The sequence below is a fragment of the Hevea brasiliensis genome, chromosome 5 (genome assembly GCF_030052815.1).
Source record: "Hevea brasiliensis isolate MT/VB/25A 57/8 chromosome 5, ASM3005281v1, whole genome shotgun sequence".
Taxonomy (NCBI): Eukaryota; Viridiplantae; Streptophyta; class Magnoliopsida; order Malpighiales; family Euphorbiaceae; genus Hevea; species Hevea brasiliensis.
Window position 1 is genome coordinate 68350933 of NC_079497.1, and position 17663 is coordinate 68368595.

At 41.2% G+C, this 17663-nt stretch overlaps 1 long non-coding RNA gene across 1 annotated transcript; it reads left to right on the top strand.

Moving 5' to 3' along the window:
- The first annotated feature begins 208 nt into the window (after positions 1-208).
- LOC131180236 (uncharacterized) lies at positions 209-1344 on the top strand. The gene is made up of 2 exons (XR_009149037.1): positions 209-367; positions 1096-1344. It is a non-coding gene; the product is annotated as an uncharacterized LOC131180236 (long non-coding RNA).
- Positions 1345-17663: the final 16319 nt, after the last annotated feature.

The window sequence follows — 17663 nt, forward strand, 5'->3', positions numbered from 1 at the left end:
CAACCGAGACCCGAAAACCGAGGGAACTAGATCGTCCGGTTAGGTCAAACCAGTGTCCCGGAATCCAGCAATTTGCATTAAAATGCACTAAACAAGGAAATGACTTTGGTAAAACATACCAAACCTAAAACCCTATCGAATATGACATATTAATGACACTAAGACCTAATTTACCTAAAACGCAACGAGGGTCAGTATATTAGGTGATTAAGTGAATAATTGAGTTCAGTGCATTATTTACCAAACACCATCGATAGAGACAGTTTAATTTAGCACTGAAACACTTCAAATTGTGTTTCTCAGTTAACAAGGACTCAACAAAAGGGAAAGAAACACTGAGTCCAGACCAGGGAGACAGTCATCAGAGGTTTGTGCACAACAACTGTTTCTTTTGAATTATTTTCAATTGAAATAAATATTGACTATTTGTATATTATTGTTTTAAATTGTGTAAATGAGTTTGATGGACACTTATTGATTGAAAAATATTGTGAATGGTTTGAAACTGTGAAAAATTGTTTGAATGACATTGATGGTTACTTATTGATTGAAAAGCATTGGAAATGGTTTGAAACCACAGCTATCATGTATATTGATCGTATTCCTCATTAGCTTGTCTAGTGGGACGAATTGAATTCCCTCTCTGGCTGAAGTGTTGAGGTGTGTGCCTGTTGAGGACGAATTGGATGAGTACTCATATTTTTGCTAGCTAGCCATGTTATTCCTCATTAGTCATCGACTTTTGGGACGAATTGAATACCTCATTAGCCATCGGCTTTTGGGACGAATTGAACTATGGATCATGATTAAGCTGTGTGTGATTTATTGATGTGTATTATGAGTTGTGAAATGGATTTAAACTCTCCTTGACATATACTGTCTTTTGAATTCAAACCTGATCTGACTTATGGAAAATTATTGTGATATTGAGAAATGGAGTTTAAATTCTTATTGACCTTTATTGTCTTAAATTTGACTATGGTTTTAAGTATCCACTATTTACATGATTTATGAATTGTGATTTAAATTGTATTTGGTTAATGTTGTGCACCACTGAGACATTGTCTCAGCGATAGCTTTTTATTGCTGTCGCAGGTAGAGAGACAGACAGGGCAGCAGACTAGGCTGCATATACATCCAGCGAGGGATTTCCTGGTATTATGAGTATACCAGTATTTTGCATTTTGTACTGTAATGTATGACACTGTATGTACATATTGTTTTTGGTTTTGAGCAGTTGTAAATTAAATTGTACCTTGAAGTTGTAAATTAATTATGAGTGTTTTGGATTGTAAAAGTTGTATTATATTTCCTTATCTCAGACTTTGAAAAGTTTCTATGGAATTGAGTTGATAAATTGTTGTGTTGAGAAATGTATTGGAGTTGAGATTTGGGAAAATTATTGAAGTGCTTTTTACAGGTTTTCTGAAGAACTGTTTTGTCCAAAATACAGATGGCACTCTGCCAAAATTTTTACAGAAATTCCAAATAAACCAAATGAGTTAGTGGTTTCACTTCAGTTCACCAAAGTTTTTAATACCTGTAAATAGTGCTCACCACTGTAAAAGAAGTAAGAAAAGTTTTTAAAATCCCTTGTAGTGTATTTAATGGGCTATCAGTAGACGGAGTTGGTAATTCATTAGGTATACTACGGGATCATGTTATGCCTTACAGAGGGGTAGGGTGTGACATGTTTTAGTGGTATCAGAGCCAAGTTTCTAAATTCTGTTATTTGAATGTTCTTTTTGCATAGTACAACTGCTCAATATCATTGTTTGATACATACAGTACATTACAGTATAAATATGCACTAACGAGAGTGAATATTCTTGTGTTATTGTTCAGGAAAGCTAAGATCCTCGCATTGAATATGGAAGAGGGTGATCGTTCAGTCGATCAGTCTATTGAGGCTGAGGTGCAAGGGGATGCCCCAGGCCTACAAAATGTTAGTGGTTCAGCAGCACCAGCCCCTGCAGTACCGCAGTTTCCTGCTCAGTTCGCTCAGCAGATGGCTGCAATATTCCAACAAATGGCTGGTAATGCGCCTACTCAAGTCCCAATACAGACACCAGTGGTACAACCACAGTCTCCTACGAGGCAATATGATAAATTGATGAAATATGGGGCTACAGAGTTCAAGGGGACAGCAGATCCTCTAGAGGCTGAACAGTGGTTAGAGAGGATGGATAGGGTGTTCAAGAAACTTCATTGTACAGAGGAGCTCAGGCTTGAATACTCAGTATCCTTACTACAGGGAGATGCTTATGACTGGTGGAAAACCATTCCCCACATGCGTAGAACTGCGATCTTGACACTGAATGACTTCCTCAGGGAATTCAGACAAAAATACATCCCTGATGCCTATGTAGACCATAAGCTACAAGAATTCTTAAGTCTGAAACAGGGGAATAGATCAGTGGCTGAGTATGAAAGAGAATTTTCCCACCTTAGCCATTATGCAGTGAGTTTATTATCTACCAGCAGGGAGAGATGCAAGAGGTTTGAAACTGGCTTGAAGCCCAGTATTAGAGTACAAGTGCTCGGCTTCAAACACACTAACTTCTCTGAACTTGTTTCTCAAGCCGTAGAGTTGGAAAGAGTTGAGTTTGAGACTGCTCTAGAGAAAAAGAGATCAGAGAAGACAGAGAAAGAGGGAAAATCAGTAGAACAAAGTTCCAGTGGTCATACTGGAAAGAGGAAGAACTATGGGGGACATGGCAGAGGTGGCAAGAAATCTGGTAGGGGAAGACATTCAGAATAGAGACCTCCCCTATCTGGTCAGCAGAGTACCAGAGGTTCCTATCCTCCCCGCCAATGTGAAACTTGTGGAAAGAATCATGGTGGAATCTGTTACAAGGCTATTGGAGCCTGTTATAACTGTGGAGGCACCGGACACTTTGCCAAGGACGCACTGCAAAGTCGCAGAGTTGGACCACCTCCTACTACTGCGGAAGGGTCGATTCGAGCCACATTAGAAGCTCACAACCACCTAGCAGAGGTAGAGGCGGGGGTAGAGGTAACCCAGTGAAAGCCAAGGCACGATAAAACATTCGAACAAGATAGTGCTCCGATCGAGTCTATGCCATGAGACAGAGGGAAGAGGCAGAGACATCTGATGTAGTGGCTGGCACCTTCTCAACTTTTAACCAGAATGTGTTTGTGTTATTTGATCCTGGTTCTACCCATTCTTATGTGAGTGCTAGCATCATTGATTGCATTGCTGTTCCATGTACAAGAATGGACTTTGAGGTGCTAGTAACAAGTCCGTTAGGACAGGAAGTCAGGGTTAATAGGATGTATAGAGATTGTCCTTTGGTGATCCAAGGACACACTTTTCTGTCCGATCTCATTGAAATGCCCTTCAGAGATTATGATATATTGTTGGGATTGGATTGGTTAGCTATACATCATGCCATGATTGATCAGAGGTCAAGACGATCACTTTTGGCCTTCCTCAGTACAATGATGTGGTAATACATGGGGAAAGACAGTTATTGCCATCAAACATCATTTCGGCTGCACTAGCCAGAAAAATGATCAGAAAGGGGTGTGAAGCATACTTGGCATACGTACTTGGCATACTTGGCATACAGAACAGCTAACAAGCTGTAAATAATATCCGGCACAAGGCCAAGTCTCAATACAAAGTCAGAATGGCTAAAAGCCATGAAATCACAGAATGGTATTTTTTCCATGTGCAGTACTAGTAACTGAACCCTATTGGCAAGCCAAACTATCCAAACCAATCTTGTTAGGTATACTAGGGCATTTGAAACTCTTAAATTTGTCAATTTGTGAATTTCAACTTTTTTTGTGTCACTGTTCATCATTGGTCAACAAAAATGTTGACTTTTAGAATAAAAATGTGTACATCAACTTTGGCACTCCCAACATACCACATTTGGTGTTTAAAACTTGTTGGCATTAAGTGTTTTTTCCATTCCAAAGTGTAACTCAACACAAACAGATTTTTCAATTTTGGTGAGTCAACTTCACTGTTCCATTGGACACTGTTACTGTTGGAATTTGAGGAAATGTAAAACATGAAAGTTGTTCCTTATTTTGTCTAGTTGAATTTCCTTTTTTGAATCACTCCATTTGGAGTTTTGTAGCTCCAGATATGGCTCAAAAACCCAAGCTATCCGGATATGCATTCTGCAGAAATTTACCATATCTACAGTGCATGAACAGTAACTTGAGTCACTTGGTTGAATGGGTTCTGGCCATAATTTGGGGTAGGTTCCTTCATGAAAGTTGTTTTTCTATGTCTTAACTTGTTGCTATAAAAATATCAGGCCAATTGACCAAATCTACAGTGAGTTATGGCCAAATGAACAGTTGGCAAATTCTGCAGAATTCAGTGCAGGGCGTCCGGATTGTGGCTGAGTTTTGACCCTTTTGCTTTGGTCTTTTGGGCATGGTTTCTTCAGCAAAAATGTGCCATTATAAGCCTAGTTTCATGTCCAATTGGCCAAACTTCAATTGGACTACCACTGCCCAAGTTATGGCAGTGCAAAGGGACTGAATTTTCAGTCCCTCTGCTGCTGTCCTAGGGCAGCTTGCAAACTTAATTTGCAACCTCATTTTTCAGTCCATTTGTTAGTCAAATTACCTAAAATGGTCACTAATTGACCATTAAAATGTCCTCTAACAATTTCCTAAGCCAAGTCACACTTTCACCTTTCCAAACCCTAACTACCAACACAAAAATTCATTCTATCATCTTGGTGATTATTGTGGGAGCAAAAAGAAAAGGAAACCAAGACTTTGAGGAAGGGAAACCAAGACTTGTGAGTCGCACCACCGGCCTCTAGAGCGGTACGCCGGCAAGATGGCCACCCATAGAGGGGCTTGAGCTGGGGCCCACTAAGCCGGGGTGTGACAATAAAAAAAAAATTTGGACCATTTCTCGATTTCGGGATGTGATACGTTCTAGCTGTCCGGACCGACACCGGTCACCGGAATAGTAGGATGTACGGAGTGGTTACCGGGAGGGTGTTACAACTCTTCCCCTTTAATTTAAATTTCATCCTCGAAATTTACCTAATACAAACAGTTGAGGGAACTGTTGCCTCATCGTCTCTTCACTTTCCCAAGTTGCCTCCTCGGTGTTGTGGTGCCTCCAAAGCACTTTCACCAATGGAATTTGCTTGTTTCTCAACTCTTTCACTTCCCGAGCTAAGATCCGTAGAGGTTCTTCTTCATATGTCAAATCCGGCTGTATTTCAATTTCTTCTCTGGAGATGACATGTGAAGGATCTGAGCGGTATCTTCTGAGCATAGACACATGGAACACATTGTGGATCTTGTCCAGCTCTGGTGGTAAAGCTAGCCTATAGGCCACTGGACCCACACGTTCGATGATTTCATATGAGCCAATGAACCTAGGGCTCAACTTACCTTTTCTTCCAAACCTCAGTACTTTCTTCCATGGTGACACATTGAGGAACACTTTGTCGCCAACCACATATTCTATTTCTTTTCTCTTCAAGTCGGCATAGGATTTCTATCTGTCTGAGGCAACCTTTAAGTTGGCTTTGATTAATTTCACCTTCTCCTCAGCCTGTCTCACCAAGTCTGGCCCCACCAGTTTGTCTTCGCCCAATTCAGTCCAGCACACTGGAGTTCTACATTTTCTCCCATACAATGCTTCATATGGGGCCATTTGGAAGCTAGCTTGGTAGCTATTATTGTATGCAAATTCTGCCAGTGGAAGGTATCTATCCCAACTTCCCTCAAACTCAATGACACAACTCCTCAGCATATCCTCAAGGACCTGACATATATTTCACGTTATTGTTATCATTTTAATTCAATATTTGTATCAATTTCATTGGTTTCAATTGTTTACCTGGATTACTCTTTCTGATTGCCCATCCGTCTGAGGATGGAAAGCTGTGCTGAAATGGAGTTGTGTACCCAAGGACTCATGCAACTTCTTCCAGAATCTCGATGTAAACCTTGGGTGTCGATCAGATATGATGGAAAGTGGAATTCCATGTAGTCTAACTATCTCACTGATATACAATTCTGCTAACCTCTTTAGTGAGTAGTCAGTCCTAACTGGCAGAAAGTGTGCTAACTTTGTCAATCTATCAACTATCACCCATGCTGCATCATGTTTCTTCCGGGTGAGAGGTAGACCACTTACAAAATCCATGGTGACCCAATCCCATTTCCATTCAGGTATGCGTATAGGCTGTAGCAAACCCGATGGAACTTGATGTTCTGCCTTGACTTGCTGACATGTCAAGCATTTAGTCACATAGTCAGCTATGTCCCTCTTCATACCAAGCCACCAATACTGAAGCTTCAGGTCATGATACATCTTTGTACTTCCTGGGTGCATAGCATATACACTAGTGTGTGCCTCTTTTAGAATACTGGTCTTCAATTCCCCATCATCTGGTACACACAGTCTTCCTTTGTAGTACAGACACCCATCTGCTTTCACCTCATAGTCAGTTGCTTTTCCCTCTGAGATTTTGCTCATAATAGCCATTAACTTTTCATTTACCTTTTGCCCATAAAAAATCTGCTGTAGCAGGTTTGGCCTCACTTGTAACTCAGCCAAAATAGCTCCATCTCGAACCAAAGATAGACGGGCATTCAATGATCTCAAGGCTATCATGGATTTTCTGCTCAAAGCATCAGCAACTACATTTGCCTTCCCAGGATGGTAGTCAATTACACAGTTATAGTCCTTCAGGAACTCAATCCATCGCCTCTATCTAAGGTTGAGCTCCTTCTGGGTTGGCAAGTATTTCAGGCTTTTGTGGTCTGTGTAAATATAGCACTTTTCACCATACAAGTAATGCCTCCATATCTTCAGTGCGAAGATAATTGCTGCAAGCTCTAAATCATGGGTAGGGTAATTCTGTTCATGTGGCCTTAGCTTCCTGGAAGCATAAGCGACCACCTTTCCCTCTTGCATCAATACACACCCTAGCCCATTATGTGAGGCATCACTGTAGACCACAAAGTCTTTTCCTGACACTGGCTGTGTTAACACTGGTGCTTCTGTCAACATAGCCTTCAACTTCTCAAAACTGGTCTGACACTTGTCATTCCAGTCAAATCTGACATTTTTGTGTAACAACTTAGTCATTGGAGCAGCTATTAAGGAAAATCCCTTCACAAATCTTCTGTAATATCCAGCTAGCCCCAAGAAGCTTCTGACCTCAGTTGTATTCCTGGGAGGCTTCCATTCCATCACTGCTTCTATTTTCTTAGGATCCACCCTAATCCCATCAGCTGACACTATGTGTCCAAGGAACGCAATTTCATTCAGCCAAAAGTCACACTTGGACAACTTAGCATACAGCTTCTTTTCTCTCAGGGTTTGTAGAACAATCCTCAAATGCTCATCGTGTTCTTCCCTGGTCTTGGAATACACCAAAATATCATCAATAAAGACCACTATGAACCGATCTAGGTATGGATGGAAGATACGGTTCATAAGGTCCATGAATGCCGCTGGTGCATTAGTTAGGCCAAAGGGCATCACCAGAATCTCATAATGCCCATACCGGGTCCTGAATGCAGTCTTTGGCACATCTGCATCCTTCACCCTTAACTGATGATACCCTGATCTGAGATCAATCTTAGAAAATACTCCTGCTCCCTTCAACTGATCAAACAGATCATCTATTCTAGGCAATGGATATTTGTTCTTCACAGTCACTTTATTCAACTACCGGTAATCAATATATAACCTCAAAGTCCCATCCTTCTTTTTCACAAACAGCACTGGAGCTCCCCATGGTGACACACTGGGGCGTATGAACCCCTTATCAAGCAACTCTTGCAACTGAGTCTTCAACTCCCTCAATTCAGTGGGTGCCATCCTATAAGGAGCAATGGAAATGGGTTCTGTACCCGGCAGTGTCTCAATAGCAAATTCGACTTCCCTTTCTGGTGGCAAACCAGGCAATTCTTCAGGAAATACCTTTGGGAAGTCCATTACTGTGGGTATGTCACTCAGGTTTGGCTTAGCCTGCCTAGTATCCACCACATGTGCTAGGTAGGCTTCACAGCCTTTTCTCATCATTCTTCTTGCAACTGTGGCTGAGATAACATTGGACAAAAAATCTGTCCTTTCCCCCACAACAGTGATCTCATTACCCTCAGAAGTTTTCAGAGAAATCCTCTTCAATTTGCAATCAACTATTGCCTGATGACGTGACAACCAGTCCATTCCCAAAATCACGTCAAACTCGTGGAAGGGCAACTCAATTAGGTCTGCCGAGAATTCATACCCTTGAATCCTTAACGGGCAACCCTTGTATACTTTATTCACCACTACACTGTGGCCCAATGGATTAGTGACCAGAATGTCTTGGTCACTCTCCCCTACTAGTATCCCCCTTTCTACGGGTAGGTTGATGCAAATGTAGGAATGAGTGGATCCTGGATCCACCAATGCATGCACAGGAGTATTGTAGAGGAGAACGCACTCGATGACGTCCGGGGCATCTTGATCCTCCTGAGCTCACAGGGCATAATTTCTGGCAGGTGGTCTGTTATCCGCCTTTGCCGCTCGGATGCGAGCCTCGAGATGGTCCCACAAGGATTTACGGACCTTCTACCCCTTGGTGGTGCAGGAGCAGGTCTGTTTGCTTGTGTTGGAGCAGCTGTAGTAGTTCTGCATGGACACTTCTTCAACTGATGCTCTGTTGACCCACACCTCAAGCAGGCACCAGTTACTCTCCAACATTCCCCCTTGTGCCATTTCAGGCAATGCGGACATGCAGAAGATGTTGGGGCTGGTCCCCTGAACCCCATCCCTGGAGAGCTGCCCACTGATGGTGTGGATTGACCTCTCCTAGGGGTGAACTGTGGCCTGGGCCCCTGAGACTGACCCTGACCCTGTGGTTGACCCGAACTCTATGCAGGCGGACCCTTGAACTTCTTCCCAAATGTAGGAGCTGAGCTAGACCGACTGTGTCCCTCTTCTGCTCTCTCCTTACAGTCCGCTTCACTGATTCTCACTTTTTCAACTCTTATTGCAGCTTCCACTAGCTTGCTAAATTCTATGATTCCCAAGGCAGTGAGCTGGATCTTAATGTTGTCATTTAGTCCCTCTTCAAATCTCTCACACCTTTCAGCTTCATTAGGGACTATCTCCCTTCCATAGCAGCTCAATCGAACAAATTCCTTCTCATACTCGACCACTGATAACTGCCTCTACCTCAGATTAATGAACTCTCTTCTTCTCTCTTCCAGGTATACAGTACCCACATATTTCTTCTTGAATTCGGAGAGGAAGAAGTCCCAAGTTACAGCTTCCGTGCACTTCACTCGACACGTTGTCCCACCATTCGTAGGCATCGTCTTGTAACAAGGATACAAAGACTTCTAAGTTACGCTGCGGGTGCGATGGAGTTGTTTTAAGACTCTGCCGTTCTGTTCAACCAATTTTCTGCAATGAGTCATCTTCCCTCTTGCCGAAGAAATCCACCGCCCCAAACTTTCTTAGCCTTTCCAGGTGTGATTTCTGCTGTGGAGCTGGTGGTGGTGGTGGTGGTGCTGGCATTACTCCGGCCATTTGTCTAAAGAAGTCGGCCATTTGTTGGAACATGGCTCGTGGAGGCCGAGGTGCTCGCTGGCCGGGCGGAGTAGGTTCTCCCCTACCCCCAGTCTCAGCTACTACCGTTGGAGCATGACTCTCCACTTCCTCCTCAACTGCCCTCTGAGATGAAGGGTCCATATCCTATTCAAAATAAGAAAAACAAACAGATCTGCATTAGTGTCACCTCGACTCTTACAAATGCAATGCATGATATGGACTCAATCTAGGACCAGAAACGCCTAAATCGTGCTCTGATACCACTAAATGTGACACCCCTTACCCGTGTACAGTATACCCGAGTAAGTAATGCCACACGGTGTACCGGCACACTCTAAAATACCTTAATTAATTTATATCATGCTTTTGCATATAATTTATGAAATATACTTTATTTAAGCCATTTAGCAAAATTTTTATTCATTTGAGGTTCCAAAAATTTTATAGAAAATCCGGCGGAGTACCGGCTAAAAATGGAGAAAACAGTTCTTCGGAACCTGTTAAAAACACTTCCAATAAACAAATTCATTCATTCCCAACTCCAATATCATCACAAAACTCAATATCAAGATCTCAACAATTTTTCAATTTCAGGTCTCAACAACCTTTTCATTTCTCAAACATCCCTTTCTCAGGGTTCTCATATATAAACAACAATTAAATACTCAAATTACTTCCATACATAACCATAAATCTTTATTATTTACATGAACCTCAAAATACATTACATAAATCCCAAATACATATGAGAAAATAAAAATTTAATTACAAAATGACAAAATGACATCTAGTGTCCTACCAATGCAATCAGTGACGAGGTGACACGGACATCGTGCGTAATCGCAGGATGGACTCACCTACACAGTGGTCTACTGGGCTCACGATCGGGATCTCCAGTACCTACGCATGGCAAAAGCAACGCGCTAAGCAATAATGCTTAGTGGTGCAATAATATAATAGAAGAAAATAGCAAGAAAATGAATGTGTATAGAATGTGTATGCTTTCTTTGTTTGGTATTGGTATAACCATTATTTCGTTAACGTTGTTCACTTTTATTCATTTGGTTGCCCCAAGTAAACCTACACTAGACGCATCGGATCGATAACGGGTACCGCACTGGGTACCTAGTACCTCGGGCCGTCACACCATCGGTCACATATGCATCTCCCGGTGTGTAACAGAACAGCTAATAAGCTGTAAATAATATCAGGCACAAGGCCAAGTCTCAATACAAAGTCAGAATGGCTACAAGCCATGAAATCACAGAATGGCATATTTCCATGTGCAGTACTACTAACTGAACCCTATTGGCATGCCAAACTATCCAAACCAATCTTGTTAGGTATACTAGGGCATTTGAAAGTTTTAAATTCTTCAATTTGTGAATTTCAAATTTTTAGTGTCACTATTCATCTTATTGGTCAACAAAAATGTTGACTTTTAGAATAAAAATATGTACATTGACTTTGGCACTCCCAACATACCACATTTGGCATTCCAAACTTGTTGGCATTAAGCATTTATACCATTTCAAAGTTTAAACCAACAAAAGCAGAATTTTCAGTTTTTGTGAGTCAACTTCACTGTTCCATTTGACACAGTTGCTGTGGGAATTTGAAGAAATGTAAAACATGAAAGTTGTTGGAATTTGAAGAAATGTAAAACATGAAAGTTGTTCCTTATTTTGTCTAGTTGAATTTCCTTTTTTTGAATCACTCCATTTGGAGTTTTGTAGCTCCAGATATGGTCCAAAAACCACAGCTGGCCGGATTACCATTCTGCAGAAATTACCATATCTATAGTAACATGAATAGTGACTGCCACTGCCATTTGGGTCAAGTTCTGGCCATACTTTGGGGTAGGTTCCTTCATGAAAGTTGTTTGTCTATGTCTTAACTTGTTGCTGTAAAAATTTCAGGTCAATTGATCAAATCTACAGTGAGTTATGGCCAAATACTGTTCATTTGGTCAATTCTGCAGAATCAGTTTCAGGGTATCCGGATTGGGGCCAAGTTTTGGTCCTCTTGCTTTGGTCTTTTGGGCATGGTTTCTTCAGTAAAAATGTGCCATTATAAGCCTAGTTTCATGTCCAATTGGCCAAACACCAATTGGACTAACACAGCCAAAGTTATGGCTGTGTAATTAGACTGAAATTTCAGTCCATTTGTCTCTTGTCTAGGCAGCTCACACCTTGACTTTGCCATACCATTTTTTCAGTCCAAATTGTGGTCAACATACCTCAAATGGTCACTTATTGACCATTAGAGTGTTCTTTAATAGTTTGATAAGCCAAGTTAATTTTTCATTCCTCAAAACCCTAATGTCTAATGCAATTTACCCATAAACCTCAATTAGCACACTAGTTCAACATCTATGTAGATATATAGCTTAAACATAATCTCCAATTCATGCTAAGTCCATTAAAACCATCAAAACACTCCCTTATTGTTCCTTCCTTAGGGCTGCCGAAATTCAAGGCATGCATAAGCATAAATTTCATTCATTTAAGTGACAAATTCTTGCTCACTTTAAGGCTTTAACATGGAATAAAGGAGATTTAAGTATATATGTGCACTAACCTTGAATAGGGCAGATTTTTCCCAACTCAAAACTTCACTTTTCTTCCTTTTCTTGGCTGCCAAAAGCTTTGTCTAGGTGTGGGATTAATTTTTGATGAAGGGACTTATGGGTTTTAGGGTGAGGAAGCATGGAAATTTGAAGCTTTCAAGAACCAAAAATGGAGGAGCATGGTGAAGGGATTTCGGCTGCAGTGGGAAAGGAGGGATGGCTGCTGCATTTTTTTGTTATTTTGGTCTTCTTTTAACCTCTTTTATTTGTTAGTCAAATAGTTGCTTAATGGTGATTGGTTGGTAATTTTAAATGACATCATACTATGTCATTATTTGCATTATTTTACATTTTCTTTTCTTTTCTTTCACTACTCATTTCCAATTTCATTTTTAGTAATGTTTCTTCATATTTTATGTCATATTAATTATTTACTCAACTGGACAAGTCGGCCAAAAATCACCTCTGAAGGCGAAATGACCAAAATGCCCTCTGTTTGGCTGAACGGGTCAAAATTGTCTGTACCGATTGAAAAATTTTTCTAGGTATTTTCTTGGCATTCTAATGCCATGGGAACCTCAATAACCCTTCTCTGGAGTCTCAAAAATTATTTTATAATATTTCCCCTGGGTCTAGGGCTCCTCGTTGCGAGAACCGCAACTTCCCTCTGGTTACCCATCACTAGGGCACCGGCTCGTTTAGCTTGGTTGTATTTTTTTTCTAAAATTTTTACTAAATTTTTCTTATTAATATTTGAGTTAATTATGGTTCCTGACTTTAGTTTAAATATTCTTCTGGACGTTCTAGCTGTCCGGACTGACACCGGTCACCGGAACAGTAGGATGTACGGAGTGGTTATCGGGAGGGTGTTACACTAATCCCCTTAATTGTCCGGACCAACACTGGTCACCGGAACAGTGAAATATACCAGGCTATGCAAATAGGGGTGTTATAATTCTCCCCCCCCCTCCCCCTTAAATAAATTTCGTCTCGAAATTTTACCTGGTATCAATCTCTGAACAGCTGTGGGTGCTGTCTCCTCATGTCCTCCTCTCATTTCCAAGTAGCCTCCTGGCCCGAATGATGGTTCCACAGCACTTTTACCAACAGTATCTGGTTGTTCCGTAGCTGCTTCACCTCATAAGCCAGAATCTCTATGGGTTCTTCCTCATATGTGAGGTCTGGATTCACTTCAATTTCCTCTACCGGTAGTACATGAGATGGGTCTGATCGATACCTCCTCAACATAAACACATGGAAGACATTATGTATCTTCTCCAACTCTAGAGGTAGTGCCAAACGATAAGCCAAAGGACCCGACTCTTTCCAGAACCTCATATGGCCCAATGAAACCAGAACTCAGTTTCCCCTTTCTGCCGAATCTCATAATTCTCTTCTAAAGGGAAACTTTGAGGAATACTTTCTCACCCACTGCATACTCAATATCCCTTCTCTTCAGATCAATGTAGGACTTCTGACGGTCTGATGCAGTCTGAAGTCAATCTCTGATCACCCTGATTTTCTCTTCAGTCTGCTAAACAATTTAGGGTCCAATCATCTTTCTTTCACCCACGTCATCCCAACACAATGGGGTTTTACATTTTCTGCCATACAAAGCTTCGTATGGAGGCATCCCAATGCTTGATTGGTTGCTATTGTTGTAAGCAAACTCAATCAAAGGCAAGTGTGTGTCCCAACTGCCCTCAAATTCAATCACACAAGCCCATAGCATGTCCTCCAAGATCTGAATTACCCTCTCAGACTGGCCATCTGTCTGTGGATGAAATGCAGTACTAAAGTTCAATCTAGTTCCCAGGGCTCTCTAAAGACTAACCCAGAATCTAGAATTGAACCTAGGATCTCTGTCTGATATGATGGATACTGGCACTCCATGCAGTCTCACAATCTCATCAATGTACAACCTGGCTAATCTTTCTAAACTGTAGTCCATTCGGACTAGCAGAAAATGAGCAGACTTGGTCAGTCTGTCAATAATGACCCAAACTACATCATGACTCTTCTGTGTCCTCGGAAGTCCCATCACAAAATCCATCGTTATTCTCTCCCATTTCCATTCTGGTACTGGTAGTGGATGTAACAACCCAGTGGGTACTTGATGATCTGCCTTTACTTGCTAACAAGTTAGGCATTTAGAAATAAACTCTGCTACATCTCTTTTCATGCCCATCCACCAGTAATGCTCATTTAGCCCTCTATACATTTTTGTGCCACCAGGGTGCATGGCAAAAGGAGACTCATGTGCTTCCTTCAAAATGATCTGCCTTAATTCAACATCATTAGGAACACACATTCTGCCCTGGTGTAGCAATAGACCATCATCTCTTATTGAGAATTCTGGTTTCTTGCCTTGCCTGACTTCTTCCAACAGCTTCTGATACCTTTCGTCATTCTGAGCAGCCATTCTGATCTGATCAATCAACACTGGCTGTACATGCCATGCAACTGCTGTCTGCCCCTCATCATTAATCTCTAAGCTGGCATGCAATGATCTTAACTGATGTACCATAGACAAAGGAGTAACCCGTAGAATTGCCATAGTCTTGCGACTTAAGGCATTAGTCACAACATTAGCTTTTCCTGGCATAATCATAGTCTTTTATCAACTCTAACCATCTCCTCTGTCTCAAATTCAACTCTTTCTGGGTGCCCAAATACTTCAAACTCTTATGATCTGTGTAGATGTAGCATTTCCCCCCATACAAATAATTTCTCCAGATCTTAAGAGTAAACACAATAGCTACAAGCTCCAAATCATGTGTCGGATAATTCCTCTCATGCGGTTTCAGCTGGCATGATGCATAGGCAATGACATTTCGATCTTGCATCAATACACAGCCTAACCCATTGTGAGAAGCATCACTATAAGCTGTATAATCTTTACCCGGTGTAGGTAAAGCTAGGACTGGAGCTTCAGTCAAACATTTCTTCAATTCATCAAAACTCTGTTTGCATTTATCTGTCCACTGAAATTTCACATCTTTTCTAAGCAGCTTGGTCAATGGAGATGCCAACATGGAGAATCCCTTTACAAATCTACGGTAGTATCCAGCTAAACCCAGAAAACTGCGAATCTCTGTGATATTTCTGGGTGGCCTGCAATTAAGGGCAGCTTCAATCTTACTTGGATCTACCTTAATGCCCTATTCTGATACTACATGCCCCAAAAAAGATATTTCCTTCAGCCAAAATTCACACTTTGACAATTTGGCATATAGCTGCTTCTCCCTCAAAGTCCGCAGTACAATCCGCAGATGTCTATCATGCTCTTCTGCATTCCTTGAATAGACTAATATATCATCTATGAATACTACAACAAACTGGTCGAGGTATGATCTGAAGATAGTGTTCATCAGATCCATAAAAGCAGCCGGAGCATTAGTTAACCCGAATGGCATAACCAAGAACTCATAATGGCCATAGCGGGTTCTAAAAGCAGTTTTAGCAATACTCTGCTCTTGTACTTTCAGCTGATAATAGCTTGATCTCAGGTTAATTTTGGAGAACACAGCTGCACCCCTCAGCTGATCAAACAAGTCATCAATGCGGGGCAATAGATATCTATTCTTTATTGTCACCTTATTCAACTGTCGATAGTCAATGCATAACCGGAGAGTGCCATCCTTTTTCTTTATAAACAATACTAGCGCTCCCGAAGGTGACACACTAGGGCGGATAAAGCCCTTATCAAGCAATTCTTGCAACTACACTTTTAACTCTTTCAATTCTGCAGGTGCCATTCTATATGGCATTATAGAGATTGGGTCCACACCAAGCATAACATCAATCTCAAATTACACCTCTCTTTCTGAAGGTAATCCTGGTAATTCATCAGGAAACACATCCGGAAAGTCACATACAGTAGGGATGTCCCTCAGTGCTGGGCTCTCCACTTGGGTGTCTATCACATGTGCCAAGTATGCCTCACACCTCTTTCTGATCATTTTTCTGGCTAGTGCAGCTGAAATGATGTTTGATGGCAGTAAATGCCTCTCCCTATGTATTACCACATCACCGTACAAAGGGAGACCAAAAGTGACTGTCTTCAGTCTATAGTGAATCATGGCGTGATGCCTGGCTAACCAATCCATGCCCAAGATAATATCATAATCTCTGAAGGGCATTTCAATCAAATCTGACAGGAAAACATGTCCTTGGATCACCAAAGGACAGTCTCTATAAATTCTGTTGACCCGGACCTCTTGTCCTAACTAACTAGTTACTAGCACTTTAAAACCCATTTGGACACATGGAACAGCAAGTGAACTGACTATGCTAGCACTAACATTTGAATGGGTTGAACTCGGATCAAACAACACAAATACTTCTTGATCAAAGATAGAAAATGTACCGGCTACCACATCGAAAGTCTCAGCCTCTTCTCGCTGTCTCATGGTGTAAACTCTGGCTGATGCACTTCCTTGTCTTGGCCCGACCAATCGTGCCTCGCGAGCGGTGCCTCTACCTCTGTCTCTTCCTATGCCAACTGACTGTGAACCTCTAGGAGCAAGACTCTGAATAGATCCTTTGGCAGTAGTAGGAGCTGGACCATATTTGTAACACCCTCCCCGTAGCAACTCCGTACATTCTACTGTTCCGGTGACCGGTGTCGGTCCGGACAGCTAGAACGTCTGAAAAAATATTTAAACTAATGTCGGGAATCATAATTAACTCAAATATTAATAAGAAAAATTTAGTAAAAATTTTTGAAATAAAATACAACCAAGTTAAATGAGCCGGTGCCCTAGCGATGGGTAACCAGAGGGAAGTTGCGATTCTCGCAACGAGGAGCCCTAGACTTGGGGAAAAAATTATAAAATAATTTTTGGGACTCCAGAGAAGGGTTATTGAGGTTCCCATGGCATTAGAATGCCAAGAAAATACCTAGAAAAATTTTTCAATCGGTACAGACAATTTTGACCCGTTAAGCCAAACGGAGGGCATTTTGGTCATTTCGCCTTCAGAGGTGATTTTTGGCCGACTTGTCCAGTTGAGTAAATAATTAATATGACATAAAATATGAATAAATATTACTAAAAATTAATGTGAAAATGAGTAGAGAAAAGAAGAAAAGAAAATGAAAGAAAAACCTAAATATTACATCACATGATGTCATTTGGAGGGCTTCCACCAATCACAACCTAATAAGCCAAATTAAAAAGAGAAAAATGACAAATGAAGACACAAAATTTCTGGTTCTTCTTCTTCTTTTGGACGTGAACCACTTCTTGAGCCTTCCTCCATGGATGCTTTTTGAAGCTCTAATTTCCCATTAAAATCTTCCATATTTTCCCAACCTCCAAACACAAAAACTTGATTTTTGACCTAGCTTGAGAGATTGGAAGCAAAAGGGAGTGACTAGCTGGATTTTCAACCAAGGTTAGTGCTTTAACTTATGTTTATTTCTGTGTTTTATAGAAGAAATTAGTAAATCCTACAACTAGATGCCATAGAAACTTGTAGATGAGTGAAAATCTGAATCAGATGTTGTATGCGTGAACAGTAAAT